This window comes from Monodelphis domestica, chromosome 5 (genome assembly GCF_027887165.1).
Source record: "Monodelphis domestica isolate mMonDom1 chromosome 5, mMonDom1.pri, whole genome shotgun sequence".
In the NCBI taxonomy this organism is placed as follows: domain Eukaryota; kingdom Metazoa; phylum Chordata; class Mammalia; order Didelphimorphia; family Didelphidae; genus Monodelphis; species Monodelphis domestica.
In genome coordinates this window covers 158,063,071-158,083,755 of record NC_077231.1, presented here as the reverse complement: position 1 = coordinate 158,083,755, position 20,685 = coordinate 158,063,071, and the positions used below count along the sequence as shown (strand labels likewise).

At 36.9% G+C, this 20,685-nt stretch overlaps 1 protein-coding gene and 1 non-coding gene across 6 annotated transcripts in view; both read right to left on the bottom strand.

Annotated features, from left to right (window-relative positions):
- PCLO (piccolo presynaptic cytomatrix protein) overlaps positions 1 to 20,685 on the bottom strand; it is a 623,741-nt gene that overhangs the window by 238,082 nt on the left and 364,974 nt on the right. The window lies entirely within an intron of this gene.
- Positions 6,587 to 6,693, bottom strand: LOC130454860 (U6 spliceosomal RNA). The gene has a single exon (XR_008912647.1). It is a non-coding gene; the product is annotated as a U6 spliceosomal RNA (small nuclear RNA).

The window sequence follows — 20,685 nt, the reverse complement described above, 5'->3', positions numbered from 1 at the left end:
AAAGTGTTCTAAATCTCTCATAATCAGAGAGATGCAAATCAAAACAACTCTGGGGTATCACCTCACACCTAGCAGATTGGCTAACATGACAGAAAAGGAAAGTAATGAATGTTGGAGGGAATGTGGCAAAGTTGGGACATTAATTCATTGCAGGTGGAGTTGTGAATTAATCCAACCATTCTGGAGGGAAATTTGGAACTAAGCCCAAAGGGCACTAAAAGAGTGCCTGCCCATTGACCCAGCCATCCCTCTGCTGGGTTTGTACCCCAAAGAGATAATAAGGAAAAGGACATGTATAAGAATATTCATAGCTGCACTCTTTGTGGTGGCAAAAAACTGGAAAATGAGGGGACGCCCTTCAATTGGGGAATGGCTGAACAAATTGTGGTATATGTTGGTGATGGAATACTATTGTGCTCAAAGGAATAATAAAGTGGAGGAATTCCATGGAGACTGGAACAATCTCCAGGAAGTGATGCAGAGAGAAAGGAGCAGAGCCAGGAGAGCATTGTACACAGATACTGATACACTGTGGTACAATCAAACGTAATGGACTTTTCCATTAGTGTCAATGCAATGTCCCTGAACAACCTGCAGGGATAAAGGAGAAAAAAAAAACACTACCCTCAAGTAGAGGACAAACGGTGGTAGTAAAAACAAGGAGGAAAGGCAACAGCTTTACTACAGGTGTTAAGGGGACATGATGGAGGAAAGACTCTAAATGAAAAATCTAATGCAAAAACTAATAACGTGGAAATGAGTTCAGATTGAGGACCCACGCATAGCCAATGGGAAGGGGGGGGGGGAGGAAAAGAAAATGATCTTTATTTCTAATGAATAATGTTTGAAAATGACCAAATAAAATAATGTTTAAAAAATAAAAAAATAAAGTGAGTGGTGAAATTACCTTAGATGTTTGCAATAAACACAAATTCATTAAAAAAAAAAAAGAATATCCAGCAAATAATGAAAAAAAAATGCGAAGTAAGGAGGCCTCTAAGTACCAGATCTCAAATTATACTATAAAGCAGTGGTCATCAAAACAATTTGGTGCTGACTAAAAGACAGAAAGGAGGATCAATGGAATAAACTAGGAATAAATTACTACATTGTGTTATCTGTCACTTTATCTTTGCAATTATTTGTTACATTCTGTTTTGATATTTTTGTTGCAACTTTTGTATTTGTTTTCCTTTATGTAATTGTTTATTGTAAATCCCTTTTTTCCTAATTCCTTAGTGTGAGGTAGTTGTTAGAGAAGAATAGATTGATAATGTTTAGATAAGAACTGTTTGTTGTGGGATTAGATAAGTAAAATTAAATAGGTTTAGAATAAGGGGGGTTTTATATATTTATATAGTTATGAGCATAGGACAAATCTATAGATTTGGTCAGATGCTCAGAGGGCAGAATGTAGGAATATGTTAGGGATAGACTGCTTTCAAGGATTAGTTTAAAAAAAGGGAATTTTGATACAGGCCCTGGGATAGGATTCTGGAAAAGAGAAAGGAATTGTGGGAGTTTGAACTGACACTAATGGACTTAGTTTCCTTTTGGATTTCCACTGATGCTGGAAGTAAGATGGACTCTCTGCCTGAATTTCCACCAAGCTGAAGAAGGGTTTGCTCTGAGAGATTTTTTCCTAGATAGTCAAAATTTTATGGAGAAATGTTTGACTTCTTTTTTTTTTTAAAATTTTAAAACCCTTACCTTCTGTCTTGGAGTCAATGCTATGTATTGTCTCCAAGGCAAAAGAGTGGTGAGGGCTAGGCAATGGGGGTCAAGTGACTTGCCCAGGGTCACACAGCTGGGACGCATCTGAGGTCAGATTTGAACCTAGGACCTCCCATCTCTAGGCCTGACACGCAATCCACTGAGCTACTCAGCTGCCCCTTTAAATGTTTGACTTCTTGTTAGAGAATTTACTTGGAGAGATCCATTTTCCCTGAGTATAGAGTCAGCTGCCAATGGTCCATCTACCAGAAATCCTCTTGGGCTAAGGTCATCTAAACATTTTTCATCTGGTCTTTGGGTTACTTAGTGCAGCCAAACCCAGGCTTTTCTCTTCTTTTATTTAATCACCAGTGGGCAGATAAGGTTAGAGTCAGATAGTGTGTTGGGTTTTTTGTTTTTTAGATAGAGCAGGGAACTGTAAGCAGGGTCCAAAGCAACAGATGGCTCTCCTTTCTCAGGAGTCTTAGAAGTTGGGTGGAGTTAGTTTTAAGAGTGTTGTTAGGGTCTTACCTACCAGTTTCCCTTAGACCCTTTTATAAAATAAACTTTTTGTTTTTGAAGCCAAGGGGTTTGTGCTTTACTGGTCCTGGGGAGTTCCTAGGTGGGTTGTTTCATCTCACATGGCTCTAGGACAGTTTTCTATTACATAACCCAGTGGAACTGCTTGTCAGCTCTGGGAGGGGGGAGGGAAGAGCAGTGGGAAAAATCATGAATCCTGTAACCATGGGAAAATAGTCTAAATAAAAAATATAATAATTCTGCCCTTTCAATGTACTACTAACATATCACTGGGCACTACCTGTCATAGTTTCAATTTCCTCATCTGTAAAATGAGTTTTTGAACTGAATGGCCTCTAAGTCCCTTCTACTTCCAAATCTATGAATCTATGATGATTTTATTATGTTCATAAACAGAATGTGCTAGAACTTGCACTTAAATGTAAGAGACTGGTCCACTCAGAAGGGAAATTTTTACTACAAAAAGTGCCTATTGCTTAATAAAAATAAATTAGTTCTTTTTCTCTAAATGTCATAGTTCTTAAAAATATATAGTATAAATTAATAAGCATTCTTTCTTATTTCCCATGTCAGTATTATGACCTTTTAAAAAAGAAAACGCTCTGTTGACAAATAAGTGCATATGTTAATTTACATCAAATTATTTTTCATTGAAAACATTTTTCTTATTTGGAGGAAGATATTTTTATATTTTAAGAACATTAACTATCAGTCTGCATCTTTTTAGGGCAGATAAAAAGTTCATTCAAAGGGGGAAGGGAATAAGTATATAGGTCCTATTCAATGCCAGGGACTTTACAAACATTTTCTTATTTCACAATTATAAAAACCCTCCTAGTTAGGTGCTGTTATTATCCTCATTTTTCAGTTGAGGAAAGTGAGGCAAAGAGAAGTAAAATGATTTGGACAGGATTGTTTGTTACATCTAGTTAAGTGTCTAAGGCTAAATTTGACTTCAGATGTCTTTAGGCTTAGTGCTCTCTCTCTCTCTCTCTCTCTCTCTCTCTCTCTCTCTCTCTCTCTCTCTCTCTCTCTCGGGAGCGATTTAACATTTTGTCAATTCAGAGAAAGTTAATTTGTAATAACTCCCTGATTCAACAGTCATTTATTAAATATTTACTTCATGTCAAGAACTCTTAGGTGCAAAAGGTACAAAGAAAAAAATGTAAATTTTCTTGAAGAAGTTTATGATTTGTTTGTTGTTTTTTTTTTTTAGTAAAGCAATATAAATACATGTGACCCATGGGCCCACATCATTAGAAGCATCAGGACTCACCTGAGTCCCAATCTTATTCCTAGTGATGGCCCCAAGAAAATGATTTTCTCCTTTCAAAAACAATCCAACAAACAAACCCCTACCATTCGACCACTGATAGTGAACCTTTTAGAAATGGAGTGCCAGGCTTTCTGCCCCTACCCAGAGACCAAGTGTCATGCCCCACCACCGCAGAGACCTAGTGCTGCACCCTTCAACCCAGCCTCCTTCCCTTCTCCCCCTCAAAAACCTCCCCCTTCCCCCCACCCCAACCATAGACAGGAGAGGGAGAAAGCACTTCCATTGGGCTCCTGGGCAGAGGGGCAGATGATGAGGATCATGTGGAGAGGGAGAGGAGAATGGCCCAAGAACTCTGCCCCTTTCCAGCTATGTAGCACGTTGTGATATATACTCCCCTCAAACCCCACCATAAGAATCACCTTCACCACAGAATTAACAGGCTGGCCACACCCTCATGAAGCACATGAATCCTACCACCACCCCAGCACCTTACCCTAGACAGGGGAGGGAGGAAGTACTCTCATTGGGCTGCCGGAAAGAGGGGTTGGTGAAATGAGGAATCTCCTAAGGTGCATGGAGAGGGGGAGGGAAACAGCTCTGCCCTGAGTTCCTCTGGCTTTCTAGTATCCTCTGGTGGGTGACTGTGGGTATGCACACAGAGAGGGCTCTGGGTGCCCTCTCTGGAACTTGTGAAAAATAAATGAACTCTCCCCTGATTGTGAAGATTCAATTAACTCTCCCCTATCCATTTTATAATTTAATAACCAAAAACATATACACTCCACTCACACTTGAGTAGGGGAAGCCTGTGACCTACATGTGCAACAGAGGGTGATGAATCAGAATCGGCTGACTGCCTCCTGGGCCATCCTAAGCAAAGCTTTAGCTGTACATGTACATGTAAAAGTGGAGGAAGTCACAGGAAGTGAAGAAAAGAAACGGGCTTTTAAAATGCCAAGCTCTTCCTGTCAGGGCTTCTTCTTCTCTTCATCTTTGGCTTGACTTTGGAAGAGTTTGGGCTTGAGATCTCAGACAACTTCCCTTTGGACTGACATGAGGTGAATGAAAAAGGCTGACTCCTTTCCTTGGATTCTCTGAAGGGACTATCCTCAGGAGAGACCTACTCTCTAGAGAGAGGCTTTCTGTATCCCCAAGTCCCTGAGGCCTCTCTGGCTAAATGCTAATTAGCCCTACCTGTGTTGAGCCAGGGGCTAAACCAAAATACTTAGTGTGTAGGCTAGATATCTTACCCTATCCTCTCTCTGATTTTCTTACTTTCACTCTTCCTATATTTTCTAAATTGTTAAAATAAATCTTTTTGAAATTAATTAAAATTCCTGGTGTCCTATTCTTGAATAATCCAGTCCAAGCTTTTATTTAAAAAAAAAAGCCCTCACATTTTTACCCCTTACAAATTCGTGCCATAGGTTTTGTCATTATGGCCTTAAACCCTACAAACAAGGTAAGGCATACAAGAGCACTTAGAGATATAGAAAACACAGACATTGTCAAAGGATTAATTGGAGCAAAAAAATATAAAATAATATAAAATAGAAAAATCAATTGAATATAGTACAACCTTCCATTAGAAATGAATTTAGGATTAAGAAGAAATAAAAGTGCTTAAAAACTTCATCCTCCCCAAAATAAACTCAACAAGGCATAATAAACAAATAGAAACTTGGAAGAAGAATTTACTTTTCATATATGGAAAACAGAAGCATTTATGTCCAAACAAAACAGAGAGCATTATGAGAAATAGATAACTTGGACTACATTAAATGACAAAAAAGTTTTTGCATAAACAAAATGAATGAAACCAAGATTAGAAGGGGAATCAAAATCTGAGGAAACATTTTCTGTAGCAAGTTTCCCTAACAAAAGCCTCATTTCTAAAATATAGAGAATTGAACCAAATTTATAAAAATGAAATGCATTCCCCAATTGACTAGTGGTCAAAGGATATGAACCAGCTATTCTCTGGAGAAGATATTTAATTTATCTTAAGTCATATGAAAAAATGTTGCAAATCACTCTTAATTATTAAAACAAATCTGAGGTAATACCTCACACCTATCAGACTAATATAACAAAATAAAGAAAAAATGGTAAGTATTGGATGGAATGTGGTAATACTGGGACATTAATACAATTTGATGGAGCTGTGAACTGATGCAACCATTCTGGAGAGCAAATTGAAACCTTGCCCAAAGGGTCATTTAATCATGTACATAGTTTGACCCAGAAATATCACAACTATTTCTATTCCAAAAAGATCAAAGACAAAGGAAAAGGGCCTACTTGTACAAAAATATTTATGGCAGTTCTTTTTGTGGTGGCAAAGGACTAGAAATTGAAGGCATACCCATCAATTGGAGAATGGTTGAACAAGTTGTGGTATATGATTGCAATGGAATACTGTTGTGCCATGAGAAATGATACACAAGATCATCACACACACACACACACACACACACACACACACACACACACACACAAACACAAAAGCCTGGAAAAACTTATTTGAAGAAACAAAAAGTGAAATGGATAGAATGTGTAAAGGAGACCACTGGGCAGAGTAACAGCAATAATGTACAAGGATCAATTGTGAATGAGTTAACTATTATCAACAATGCAAGGATCCAGGACAGCTCCAAAGGACAAATGACAAAAATAGCTATCTACTGCCATAGAAAGAACTGATAAAGTTTGAAAAGAGATTAAAACATGGCATTTTTCACTTTATTTCTGCCATGAATCTTTCTCTAGTGTAAAAAATGTATATCTTCTGTCACAGCATGATGGACATAGAAAATCATAACATTTGATAACATATGTACAACCTATATTATATTACTTGCTGTCTTGGGAAAGAGGGAATGGTAGGAGGTAGAGAGAATGTCAATTGCAAAATGCCAGAAAGCAATTATTGAAAATTGTACCTATGTGTAAACTGGAAAAAAAATTAAAAGAAAAAAAGAAAATTTAGGTTTGTCATTTTCACAAACTAGACATTCTGCTGATTATTTTTATAAAAGGTTCTTTTAAATTTCTTTTTTTAATATGGAAAGCTTAAATAATTTGCATGTCATTCTTGCACAGGGACCATGCTAATCTTCTCTGTATCATTCCAATTTTAGTATATGTGTTGCCAAAGTGAGCATGGTCCTATTAAATTTTAATAGCCCTCTAAAATGTATTCACATTTTCTTCATCACTTTCTTAAGTCTTGAAAACCAACAACAACAAAATAAATCAAGCCCTAAGAGATTCAATTTGCTCATTTCTGAGATGTAAGTAAAATTTAACAACAATTGCTTAGAATTGCTTCCAGCACTTGTCTGGATTGCCTCTTAAACCAAGGTAAATATCCTTTAAAGGCTGTCTAACTCAGAGCAGGCACTTATTAAATATTTTTTAATGGATTGAATTAGCTGTCACATTCCCATGTAATGTCATTTTATTTGATTCTTTGCTATTTCTCTTCTTCATTCATTTCCTCCTAAGGGGAAAAATTTAAATTAAATATAAATTTTATATATGCATATATATAAATATATACATTTTAAAAAGTGCTATAAAATTATAAAGTAAAAGGGTGTATTTAGAAATCTAGTATAACCTTTTTATTATTATTATTATTAGTAGTAGTAGTAGTAGTAGTAGTAGTTGCTATTGTAGCAGTACTATAGTAATTCAGAAATTGGGAGATTTTTTTTAAGAATAGGAAAGCAAAAAAATATATTTAGAACTCATTTCATACATTTGAAAATCAAGTTTAAAGTCATGTGCTGGATTTTATTTATATGGGAAGATCTGACCAAATTTAATTAATATTCAAAAGAAAAAAAATTTTATTTGAAATTAGGATAAAATACTTTTTTTTGACAAAGTAAAAAAGAAAGACCAAACATTTAGAAAGGCTAACTATAAAATTAATATAAAGGTATTTTATTACCACTTCATATGATATATTCTATAAATGAAAAATATTTAATATTAAAAGTACAATATAGACTAATTATGAAATATATTTTAAAAAATACAAATGCAAAAAGTTGAATCTCAAATGGAAATTCTCATAGGAATAAACTTGTTGTCCTGAAAAGAAATTAATTGATCCATTGTTATTTTCTCCCTTCTCTCTTGATATAACCTATATTCTGAAGACTTATGGCTAGATACATAGCATCAATGTTCCTTGCATGGGTATTGGTAAGATAATTGCATCATATTGCTCCTTCTTTATTTTCTTCACTAAAGTAAAAATGTCTTGAGGGGGCAGCTGGGTGGCTCAGTGGATTGAGAGCCAGATCTAGAGATGGGAGGTCCTAGGTTCAAATCTGGCCTCAGACACTTCCCAGCTGTGTGACCCTGGGCAAGTCACTTGACCCCCATTGCCTAGCCCTTACCAATCTTCTGCCTTGGAGCCAATACACAGTATTGACTCCAAGACAGAAGGTAAGCGTTTAATAAAAAAAATGTCTTGAATCTATTGTAGAGAGATATTTTTGATAGAGGTAGCTACTATTTTTAAAGAATATAGAATGTTTTCAAGACTCTAGGGAAATAATATTCACTTTTACTTCCATGCAGGAGACAATGGTATCCATTTATAGCCCTTGAAAGTTATCTTTTTTTTTATATTGTATTAGCTGTATTTTATATATGCTGTATTTTCCATATGAGTTTACTGACAATCATTTTCTTCCTTTTCTTCATTTGACCATTATATTAGAAGAAAGAATTTTACTGTTCGCTATGTTTTTGACTCAGAGATCAACTGTGATACTACACTGTAAAAAGAAGAAGAGATACTATGAAGCAGTTCTCTAAGCAATATCAAATTTGGTAAAGAAAGCTAAATGTTAGTTTGGGGAAAAAAGAGAAGAGTATTCAGCCTAATTATTAATAAAGAACAAGCCCCAAGTAACATTTGTTTCTATTGTACAGTACCTAGATTTCAAATTTTTTTGTTCTGTTCTATTATTCCTTTTGTAGACTTTGTTATTTGGTTCCCTATAGTCATGACTTTGACTCAGTTTGGGAAAAAAGTATATAGGTAATCTCTCTTGAGAAGCTTAACAATAGATTAGTTATAAAAGGAATTTTGAAACAAAAAAATTTGAAGAAATATTGAATCTGCAGTATTTCATTAGATTTTCTTTAGGTGCCAATTCTGATATATATCACCTTGCAAAAATAAAAAAAAATAAATAAGTGGATAGGTTTGAACTTTGAGGAAGTCTTTTATTCTTCCTGAAAAAAAGATGAGAAACTACAAAAGAGAAGCAGTTAGAATTACTATTTATAAAAATATATCTTTTCTAAATGACAAGAGCGATGAACTTTACACAACTCATCTAGACAAAAAAAATAAAATTGTTTCTTATTCCACATATCTGAGAGCATTATGGTAAAAGAATCTTTAAATGCCACACTGCCACATTCTATGATCCTCAGAAGTTCGTTTTATTTTAAGCACTTCAGTGGAATCTTTATAATATAATAAAGTCCTCAGAATGAATTTGAAACAGTACTGTTAATGGTACAAATTGATAGTTAAAAAAGAGAAATTCACATTTGCAAATCAATTTCATTTCATAATACTTTTTTTTTTAAATATATTTTATTTGATCATTTCCAAGCATTATTCGTTAAAGACATAGATCATTTTCTTTTCCTCCCCCCACCCCCCATAGCCGACGCGTAAGTCCACTGGGCATTAGATGTTTTCTTGATTTGAACCCATTGCTTTGTTGTTAGTATTTGCATTAGAGTGTTCATTTAAAGTCTATCCTCTGTCATGTCCCCTCAACCTCTGTATTCAGGCAGTTGCTTTTTCTCGGTGTTTCCACTCCCATAGTTTATCCTTTGCTTATGAATGGTGTTTTTTTTTCCTCCTGGATCCCTGAAAGTTGTTCAGGGACATTACACCGCCACTAATGGAGAAGTCCATTACGTTCGATTATACCACAGTGTATTAGTCTCTGTGTACAATGTTCTCCTGGTTCTGCTCCTCTCGCTCTGCATCACTTCCTGGAGGTTGTTCCAGTCTCCATGGAACTTCTCCACTTTATTGTTCCTTTGAGCACAATAGTATTCCATCACCAACATATACCACAGTTTGTTCAGCCATTCCCCAATTGATGGGCATCCCCTCGTTTTCCAGTTTTGGGCCACCACAAAGAGCGCAGCTATGAATATTTTTGTACAAGTCTTTGTGTCCATTATCTCTTTGGGGTACAGACCCAGCAGTGCTATGGCTGGGTCAAAGGGTAGATATTCTTTTGTCGCCCTTTGGGCATAGTTCCAAATTGCCCTCCAGAATGGTTGGATCAGTTCACAGCTCCACCAGCAATGAATTAATGTCCCTACTTTGCCACATCCCCTCCAGCATTCATTACTTTCCTTTGCTGTTATGTTAGCCAATCTGCTAGGTGTGAGGTGATACCTCAGAGTTGTTTTGATTTGCATCTCTCTGATTATAAGAGATGTAGAACACTTCTTCATGTGCTTGTTAATAGTTTTGATTTCTTTATCTGAGAACTGCCTATCCATTTCCCTTGCCCATTTATCAATTGGAGAATGGCTTGATTTTTTGTACAATTGATTTAGCTCATTATAAATATGAGTAATTAAACCTTTGTCAGAGGTTTCTATGAAGATTTTTTCCCAATTTGTTGTTTTCCTTCTGATTTTAGTTATATTGGTTTTGTTTGTACAAAAGCTTTTTAGTTTGATGTACTCAAAATTATTTATTTTACATTTTGTGATTCTTTCTATATCTTGCTTGGTTTTAAAGCCTTTCCCCTCCCAAAGGTCTGACATGTATACTATTCTGTGTTTACCCAATTTACTTATGGTTTCCTTCTTTATGTTTAAGTCACTCACCCATTTTGAATTTTTCTTGGTGTAGGGTGTGAGGTGTTGATCTATTCCTAGTCTCTCCCACACTGTCTTCCAATTTTCCCAGCAGTTTTTATCGAATAGTGGATTTTTGTCCCAAAAGCTGGGATCTTTGGGTTTATCGTATACTGTCTTGCTGAGGTCGTTTTCCCCCAGTCTATTCCACTGATCTTCCTTTCTGTTTCTTAGCCAGTACCAAATTGTTTTGATGACTGCTGCTTTGTAATATAGTTTGAGGTCTGGGACTGCAAGGCCCCCATCATATGTGTTTTTTTTCATTATTTCCCTGGATATCCTTGATCTTTTGTTCTTCCAAATGAACTTTGTTATGGTTTTTTCTAAATCAGTGAAGAAGTATTTTGGTAGTTCAATGGGTATGGCACTAAATAGATAAATAAGTTTGGGTAGGATGGTCATTTTTATTATATTGGCTCGTCCTATCCATGAGCAGTTAATGTTTTTCCAATTGTTCAAGTCTAGTTTTAGTTGTGTGGCGAGTGTTTTGTAGTTGTGTTCATATAGTTCCTGTGTTTGTCTTGGGAGATAGATTCCTAGGTATTTTATTTTGTCTAAGGTGATTTTGAATGGGATTTCTCTTTCTAGTTCTTGCTGCTGAGCTGTGTTGGAGATATATAGAAAAGCTGATGATTTATGTGGGTTTATTTTGTATCCTGCAACTTTGCTAAAGTTGTTGATTATTTCAATTAGCTTTTTGGTTGAATCTCTAGGATTCTTTAAGTAGACCATCATGTCATCCGCAAAGAGTGATAACTTGGTCTCCTCCTTGCCTATTCTGATGCCTTCAATTTCTTTATCTTCTCTAATTGCTACTGCTAGTGTTTCTAGTACAATGTCAAATAGTAGAGGTGATAATGGGCATCCTTGTTTCACTCCTGATCTTATTGGGAATGCATCTAGTTTATCCCCATTGCAGATGATATTAGCTGTTGGTTTTAGATATATACTGTTTATTATTTTTAGGAATGACCCTTCTATTCCTATGCTTTCTAGTGTTTTAATAGGAATGGGTGTTGTATTTTATCAAAGGCTTTTTCTGCATCTATTGAGATAATCATGTGGTTCTTGCTAGTTTGCTTGTTGATGTGGTCAATTATGTGGATGGTTTTCCTAATGTTGAACCAGCCCTGCATCCCTGGTATGAATCCTACTTGATCGTGGTGAATGATCCTTCTGATCACTTGCTGGAGTCTTTTTGCTAGTATCCTATTTAAAATTTTTGCATCTATATTCATTAGGGAGATTGGTCTATAGTTTTCTTTCTCTGTTTTTGACCTGCCTGGTTTTGGAATCAGTACCATGTTTGTGTCGTAAAAGGAGTTTGGTAGAACTCCCTCTTTGCTTATTATGTCAAATAGTTTGTATAGTATTGGGGTTAACTGTTCTCTGAATGTTTGATAGAATTCACAGGTGAATCCATCAGGCCCTGGGGATTTTTTCTTAGGAAGTTCTTTGATGGCTTGATGGATTTCAATTTCTGATATGGGATTATTTAAGAATTCTATTTCCTCTTCTGTTAGTCTAGGCAGTTTGTATTTTTGTATATATTCATCCATTTCTCCTAAATTGGTGTATTTATTGCCATATAATTGGGCAAAGTAATTTCTAATGATTGCCTTAATTTCCTCCTCATTGGAGGTGCTGTCCCCCTTTTCATCTTTAATGCTGTGAATTTGCTTTTCTTCCTTCCTTTTTTTAATTAGATTGACCAGTACTTTGTCTATTTTGTTTGTTTTTTCAAAGTACCAGCTTCTTGTCTTATTTTTTAAATCAATAGTTCTATCACTTTCGATTTTATTAATTTCTCCCTTAATTTTTAGGATTTCTAATTTGGTTTTCTGCTGGGGGTTTTTAATTTGATCGCTTTCGAGTTTTTTCAATTGCATTTCCAATTGATTGATCTCTGCTCTCCCTTGTTTGTTAATATGAGCTTTCAGGGATATGAATTTGCCTCTGATTACCGCTTTGGCTGCATCCCAAAAGGTTTGAAAGGATGTTTCGCCATTGTCATTTTCCTTGATGAAATTATTAATTGTTTCTATGATTTCTTCTTTAGCTAAACGGTTTTGGAGTATCATATTGTTTAATTTCCAATTGGTTTTAGATTTGGTTTTCCATGTACCATTACTAATCATTATTTTTATTGCCTTGTGATCTGAGAAGGCTGCATTCATTATTTCTGCTTTTTTGCATTTGTGTGCTATGTTTCTGTGACCTAATGTATGGTCAATTTTTGTGAATGTGCCATGTGGTGCTGAGAAGAAGGTGTATTCCTTTTTATCCCTATTTATTTTTCTCCATATGTCTATTAATTCTAATTTTTCTAAGATTTCATTCACTTCTTTTACCTCTTTCTTATTTATTTTTTGATTTGATTTATCTAAATTTGATAATGGTTGGTTTAAGTCTCCCACTAGTATGGTTTTATTGTCTATTTCTTCCTTCAATTCTCCTAGTTTCTCCATTAGAAATTTGGGTGCTATATTATTTGGTGCATACATGTTGATTAATGATATTTCCTCATTGTCTAGAGTCCCTTTTAACAAAATATAATTACCTTCCCTATCCCTTTTGATCAGGTCTATTTTTGCATTGGCTTTATCAGATATCATGATTACCACTCCTGCCTTCTTTCTATCAGTTGAGGCCCAGAAGGTCTTACTCCATCCTTTAATTCTGACCTTGTGGGTGTCAACCCGCCTCATGTGTGTTTCTTGAAGACAACATATGGTAGGGTTTTGGATTCTAATCCATTCAGCTATTCGTCTACGTTTTATGGGTGAGTTCATCCCATTCACGTTCAAAGTTATGATTGTCATTTGTGGACTCCCTGGCATTTTGATTGCCTTCCCTAATTCTAACCTTTTCTTCTTCGGCTCTACCTTTTAGTCCAGTGATTTACTTTGAATCAGTCCCCCTTGTCCCCTCCCTTGATGTTTCCCTTTTTAGTCCCTCCCTTTTTGTTCCCTCCCCCTCCCCCCTCTCTTTCCCTCCCTTTTTGTTCTCCCTCTCCCCCTCCCCCCCTTGGTTTTCCCTTCTCCTTACCCTTGTTGGGTAAGATAGAATTCAAGATCCCAGTGGATCTGGATGTTTTTCCCTCTCAGAGTTGATTTCCCTGAGATTGAGGTTTAAGTAAACCCCCCCCCCTCTTCCTCTCCTTCTTATAGGAGTTTTCTTCCCCTCCCCTTCCCCTGTGAATCTTTGTGTAAGAACCATTATTCTATTTGGTCTTTCTTTACCCCCTATTTATACATTACATTTTCCCCACATATTAGTATACATAGGTTGATATAAATGTAGTCCTTATAGAAGAGAGTTTGAGTAAAAGAAGATAACATTTTTCCCTTTTCCTTAATATTTACCTTTTCAGGTATTCCTTGCTCTTTGATTTTCGGTATCAAACTTTCCACAGAGCTCTGGTCTTTTCTTTGCAAAAAGTTGGAAGTCTTCTATTTTGTTGAATGCCCATACTTTCCCTTGGAAGTATATAGTCAGTTTTGCTGGGTAGCTGATTCTTGGTTGGAGACCCAGCTCTCTTGCCTTTCTGAAGATCATGTTCCATGCCTTACGATCATTCAGAGTAGAACTTGCAAGGTCTTGGGTGACCCTGATTGGCATTCCTTTATATCTAAATTGTCTTTTTCTGGCTTCCTGTAGGATTTTTTCTTTTGTTTGATAGCTTTGGAATTTGGCAATTACATTCCTGGGAGTTGTCTTTTGGGGGTTTAGTGTAGAAGGTGTTCTGTGAGCTCTGTCAGTGGCTGTATTGCCCCCTTGTTCTAGAATCTCTGGGCAATTTTCTTTGATTATATCTTGTATCACCATGTCCAGTTTGGTGTTTATTTCTGGCTTTTCTGGGAGTCCAATTATTCTTAAATTTTCTCTTCTCCCCCTGTTTTCCAGATCTATCACCTTGTCGGTGACATATTTTATGTTCTCTTCTAATTTCTTGGTGTTTTGGCTTTGCTTTATTAGTTCTTGCTTTAAAGCCTGGTTTTCTTTTACAGTTTGGTCAAACTGGTTTTGTAGATGCGTGAATTTCTTTTGCATCATTTCCCACTTTTCCTCCCAGAGGGCTTCCATCTTTTTGGTCCTTTCTGATTCAAATTCTTCATGTGTTTGTGGAGAGTTTCTATTTCCTTTGGAAGATTTTGGAGAATTTTCTTGTATATCTTCTTCTATCTGCTCTGTATTTTGTATTTTGGCTCCATAGAATGTGTCCAGAGTCGCCCCTTTCTTCTTATTTTTCTTGGTATTTTGGGGCTTCTGTGCTTCTGTGGAGTTTGTCATCTCTGAACGTGGAGGATTGGCTTTTCTTGTCTTTGTCTGGTGATCAGAGGCTTTAGTCCTGGGCAGATGTTGGTTCTATGAGCGTTCCCTGGGTTAAACTGAATATGCCTCACTGGAACTGGAATGGAAGGGTCGGACCACGAGGCCACACTCTCCCCCTGGCTCGATTTCCGGAAGTTGCCTTCAGAATCCCTGGCCGTGAGGCTGTTTCGTTGGCCTGCGGGGGGATGGGCTGCCGCTTCCCCAAGCTCCGAGAGCACAGACTTTCACTGAGACTTGGATAGCAGGATCCAGCCCGTGAGGCTGTCTTGCCCGCCCTGAGGGTTGCTGTTGTTTTGACCAGCTCTCTGCAGCGGAGGCCCCAGGCAGTAACTTTCACCCGGACCGAGCGGCTCTTTGCAGCGGAGGCCCCAGGCAGTAACTTTCACCCGGACCGACCGGCTCTTTGACCGACCGGCTCTTTGCAGTGGAAGCCCCAGGCAGTAACTTTCACCTGGACTGGGACTTGGGTAGAAGACCCTGAGGGTTGTTGTTCCTCAGACCCTGCTCTCTGAGCCCGGCGCGGCTGCCGCTTCCGGGAGCCTTGGACTCTGCGCTCCTACCCCTGAGGTCCGAGGGATCTCGGGTTCTGGCTTTTAAGGGGAGCCGTACCTTTTGAACCGGGTCCAGGTCCAGGAGGAGGGTTCCCAGGGTCTGTGCTGTTGATCGTTTTGAATTTCGGCGCCTTAGGAGCTTCTAGTTTGAGATCGGTCGGGAAGGGTTTTCCGGAGATCTGAACTTCAGCTTTCTCTAAGCCACCATCTTAACCGGAAGTCTATCCATTTATTCTCGAAAGCCATAATACTTTTAAGGTTACATGTTAAATACATTTTAATGATTATATTATGACATTTTGTGCTCTATGTTCTCTCTCTCTCTCTCCGTCCTTCTCCCTCCCATTCTTCCCTATTACACAAAATGGCAAGTAACATGATAAAGGTTTTATATATATGAATCATCTAATCTATATTACCATGTTCATCATGTTGTAAAAGAAGACATATATCACTTCCACTAGAAAAAAATTCATGAAAGTAATAAAGTGATGAATGGCATTTTTCGATATGAATTGAGGCTTCATCTGTTTTTTTTATGGCTGTGAAAAGAACTATTTTCATGAGTCCCTTGGTGCTTTCCTGAATCCTTGGATTGATGATAACTAATTCATTCACAATTGGTCATTGTACATTGTTGCTATTACTGTATAGTCTACTGGTTCTGTCCATTTCATTTTGCATCACTTTTAAGTTTTTCCAGGATTATAATAGTGCCCTCAAGACAAATAGAGTTATAAGAAGGAAGGGAGGGTGTATGGAAAATATAATAAATGTTGTTTTGCCCACTAGGAAATAAAAAGAAATTACTATCTTACCTCAATAATTCAGCTAATAGTTCATTGTTCTCTTGAGTTGAAGAGTTCATTTATTCTTTCATGTCTGGTTATCTAGATTATCCCCTACAATTTCTCCAATTTCTGAAGAAATGTGTTTGTTAGCTATTAAACCAGATTTTCTTTTGCACCAATATTTGGTGGGATGGAGATAAATTGGCAGAGAATAAGATGTATTACCCTCCAATTCAGAGCAATCCAATGAAGGTGGCTTTTTATTCTGAACCCTCTAAGCCCACCCCCAACCAAATTGTAATGTGTGGTAGATAGCCATATATCTTTCTCATTGACACAATAGTAAAGAAAAGGGAGATTTCCCAATCACAGATTTTCTGGATACTTTTTCCTCTCTCCACCAGGAAATTAGTAGAGAAGTCAGGAATCTCTACTTTCTAAAATTGTGAAAATCAGAGAATCCCAAGAGACAAGGTAGTCAGTCCCAGATTAGATATTTATCCATTCATTCTACTCACAGATCAGTTCCTTTGTATTACATGGTTCATATCAACCCATACTATATTACTATTTTATAGCAACTAGACAAAATGATGAAAAAGGCACCATCAACCTCCCCTTACTTAGCTTTAAAGACAAGGCTAATTCTTGTCTGGCGTGCTCTCATCTAATAAAATAGTATCATTTTGGTCTGATCTAAGAGAAAATAAAATTAAAAAAAAAGTCTAAAAAGATGCTTAAGCTTCCCCCAGGGCTTTATGTCCCAACTGTTCTTTAAGGAAGGATTACAGACCTAACCCAGTGTCCCAGGACAACCTACAGATAAATCAAATCATTTAGGAAATCTTAAAATAGAATATTCTGTGAGTTATTAAGCATAGGAATAAAATATCAGATCTCATTGTTCCTACCTGAAAACTTCAGGTGGTAAGTATGAGAAACTACTTACTGGTGAACAGAAAACAATATAGGCTCTGAACCTAGTTGTTTAATGCCTTTGGGATGATTTTTGATGGGTCGTTTTCAAGATTTTGATTTGTACTTAATAAGATATTTGTATAAACTTAGCTTTACCAAGTAGCATGTCACTAAGGAAATAAAAGGTATTGTTGGATTATAATTTTAAATATGCTATTCAATATAGTCTAATCTTATTACAGTTTTGAGAAATTTTTAGTAGGAATGAATAGATTATTCTTACCATAAAAATATTTGTATTTGTATTCTCCAAACTTCCTCTTATGGATTTTCCCCCCTGAGTAATATTTGTTCATATCTTTGGCACTTAACACTTAAAATTAGATTTATTTTTACTTAGATTACATATTACCCACAAAAATATTCTGGATTACCTGGATGCCAATAAGAGAAACAACATGAAATGTTAACTTTAATATTTCAATTTTATATGACATAAAACATTCTCCTACCTATCTAACTATCCTTGACTTCCTTTGCTGGATCGCATCCAAGTTGCATACATTTACTATGGATAATTCCAAGAAATTGATGTGAAACTCATTCTTTTTTCTATTTATGCTATTTCATTTGGTGATCTCTTCAGTTTCCATTGATTCAATGATCCTCTTTACACTGATGATTCTCAGATCTGTTTATCCAATCCAAAGGACTGTCCTAACCTTCAGTCTCCTATCTCAAACTGCCTCCTAGACATTTCAAACTGGATGCCTTAAACCCAACTTGTCTTATGAACTTATTGCTATTACCCTTATCTGTTTCTAACTTTTATTTAACTTTTAAGGGCAGCAACATCTTTTCTGATACCAAGGTTTAAAACATTCATCTCATTCTTAACTCTTCATTCTCACTTCACCGCCAAACTCAATCAGTTGGCATGCCTTAGTGATTTTACCTTATAAGCATGTTTTATACATCCCCTTCTCCTCAGGAAACCACTTCAACCTTGCTACAGACCTTCATCAGCATTCTCCTGGAATACTGCTATTTGGTGTCTCCAAATCAAATATTTCTCCTTTCTAGTTTACCAGTCATTCAGCTGTCAAAGCAATCTTCCTAAAGTGCACGTCTGACCACACCTATAATCAACTAACTCCATTAATGCCCTGTATTACAGGGGACCAGTTCACTGTCTCAGATCATTGGAGGGCCAGACTATAAAAACAAACAAACTATGAACAAATCTGTATGCTGCTCTATGGGATAGCGGAGACTGCAGTGCTATCTGTGATGCACCTGTCACACCTTGCACAGGCCCAGCACTGCCACCACTATACCCGGCAGCAGTATACACAGTGCAGAATCCCCTGCCCCAGATCGCTGCTCACCATGCTGACATCTTCCATTGTACAGCCACATAATCCTTTGCTCAGCGCCTCGTTTTCATTCAGTTACTCTCAGAACAAGGCGCCACACAAAGGATTATGTCACCGGAAGTAGTACTGTACATGAGCGAGGCTGTGCTTTATGACACCACATACAATGCTCCTCTCACTGACCACCAATGAAAGAGGTGCCTCTTCCGGAAGTGCGGTGGTGGCTGGATAAATGGCCTCAGGGGGCCGCATGTGGCCTCTGCCCTAAACCCTCTGGAATCAAATGCAACATCTATTTAGCCTTTAAATACGTCCACAACCCTTCTATTATTCCTACCCCTTATTCTTACTGATATACTCTATAATCCAGTGACACTGGCCTGCTTGCTATTTCTCCCCCAAGACATTCCATTTCTGATCTCTAGGTGTTTTCACCACCTACCAAATTACTATTGTTGCATGACTCCCTCTAGTATCATTCAATAGTATATGATTCAGAGAAGGCAAATGGTAGAGATAACCTAAGGTTAAGATTTGGTAAGGAATTTTGGTGATTGCACAAAATAGTGAGAGACTAAAGAGTTAAGGACAGTATATAATTTGAGTTGTTTTTTTAGCAGTATTTTAGAATTTAGAAGACCGATATTAGAAGATATGGAATATAAAATTATAGAAAGAATAATAACCCAAATTGCATGCCAGCTTCAGAAACAGTTTTGGGGGAAGGAAAGAAAAGAAAATGAATCTTGTAACCAAGGAAAAATATTCTAAATCAACTAACTAAATAAAATTTTTAAAAAAGAGAATAATAACCCAAGAAAACATTAAAGGATAAAGATACTAGAGGTTGCCTTTAGGAGGGAGTAGTTTTATTAGGTGCCTACTACACAACCTTTCCTTCCACTTGTATTGTCCTGATCTTGTTCCAGGTCTCTGTTATATTATTACCAGATCTTTTTAAAGCTCCCTAATTGGTCCCTTTTCATTCTCTTTCCTCACTAATTCTTCCTTCATTCCATGGTTAAAGTATTGTTCCTATGCACAGGTATTACTTATCATGTATTTCACCTGCTCATAAACTTTCAGCATTTCCTCATTTCTTAGCAAACTAGAATATGAACTAGCATTGAAGAATGTCCATATCTATCTTAAAACTCTAATTTTTCATAGTTCTGCCCTTTATGCACTTTATGTTCCAAATTTGATCACCTGCTGCTATTTTAACATCTTATTCTGCCACCTCTTACCTCCTTTTGGCATCTAACATCTAGGATAGATTCCCTTCTCTTCTTTTATTAGCAACAGAGGTATCAAAAGGCCTTGAAAGGTATCTATAATTATCTCTTTTACCTCAGTCCTTTCAGTTTTTCATACTTAGACTGCTTTGCTCCTGGGCAATCACTGAGAAACAGTGCTGGAAGGGTAAAGTCTTTATGACCTCATTTCTGAAGTATTATGGCCCTGATAAAAAGGCCAAGACCCTTGGCCTCTGTGGGTTTTTTTTTTCAGTTTTAGGTGAAAAGAGCAGCCTCTAGCCTTGTGAGTTTTCTATATTCAAGAGGGTCCCACACCATCCCACTTTCTAGTGTTCTAGAGGCATAGCCAGTGCAACCCTGATGCCCTGAGAATCAAGGAAGTAACTTCAAAAGTAAACGTCAAGAATAAAGTCAGTGGCAGCAGAGGACTCATTGGCAGTCAGGTTGCATCTGGAAATGAATTTGGTAGGCCCACCACTATATAGGAAACCAAGCATACCCTGAAAACTGTTTTCACAGTGTCTTCAAAGTAAATATCCCATTATAAAGACTGATGGTCAAGGGTGTTAATGTTTGAATTGAGGTATTAGAAACTGGGTCCTAACAAAGGAGGAAATACTGGCAATGGAAAGCTAGAGCCTTTGACTAGAGAAGAGACACTCCAGCCTTTCTTCAATGTCCCCCAGATCTCTGAAGGGGGTAGACAGAGAAGCTTGGAACTGGGAGAGGAATGAGTGCATACTTGGAATAAAAGTCACCTCATTTAAAGCTCATAGCAACAATAATAAGGTGTTATTTCAATGTTATAAATGAAGAAAATGTACCTGTGTCCTACAGTTAGAAAGTATCAGAAGCAGGATTTTGTAGTGATAATAAAAAATAAACTAAAGGGATGTCAATCGATAGAGGAATGGCTGATTAATTTGGGGTGCATGAATGTGATGGAATAGTATTGTGCTAAAAGAAATAAGAAAATATATTATTCAAAAACATGGAAAATCTAAT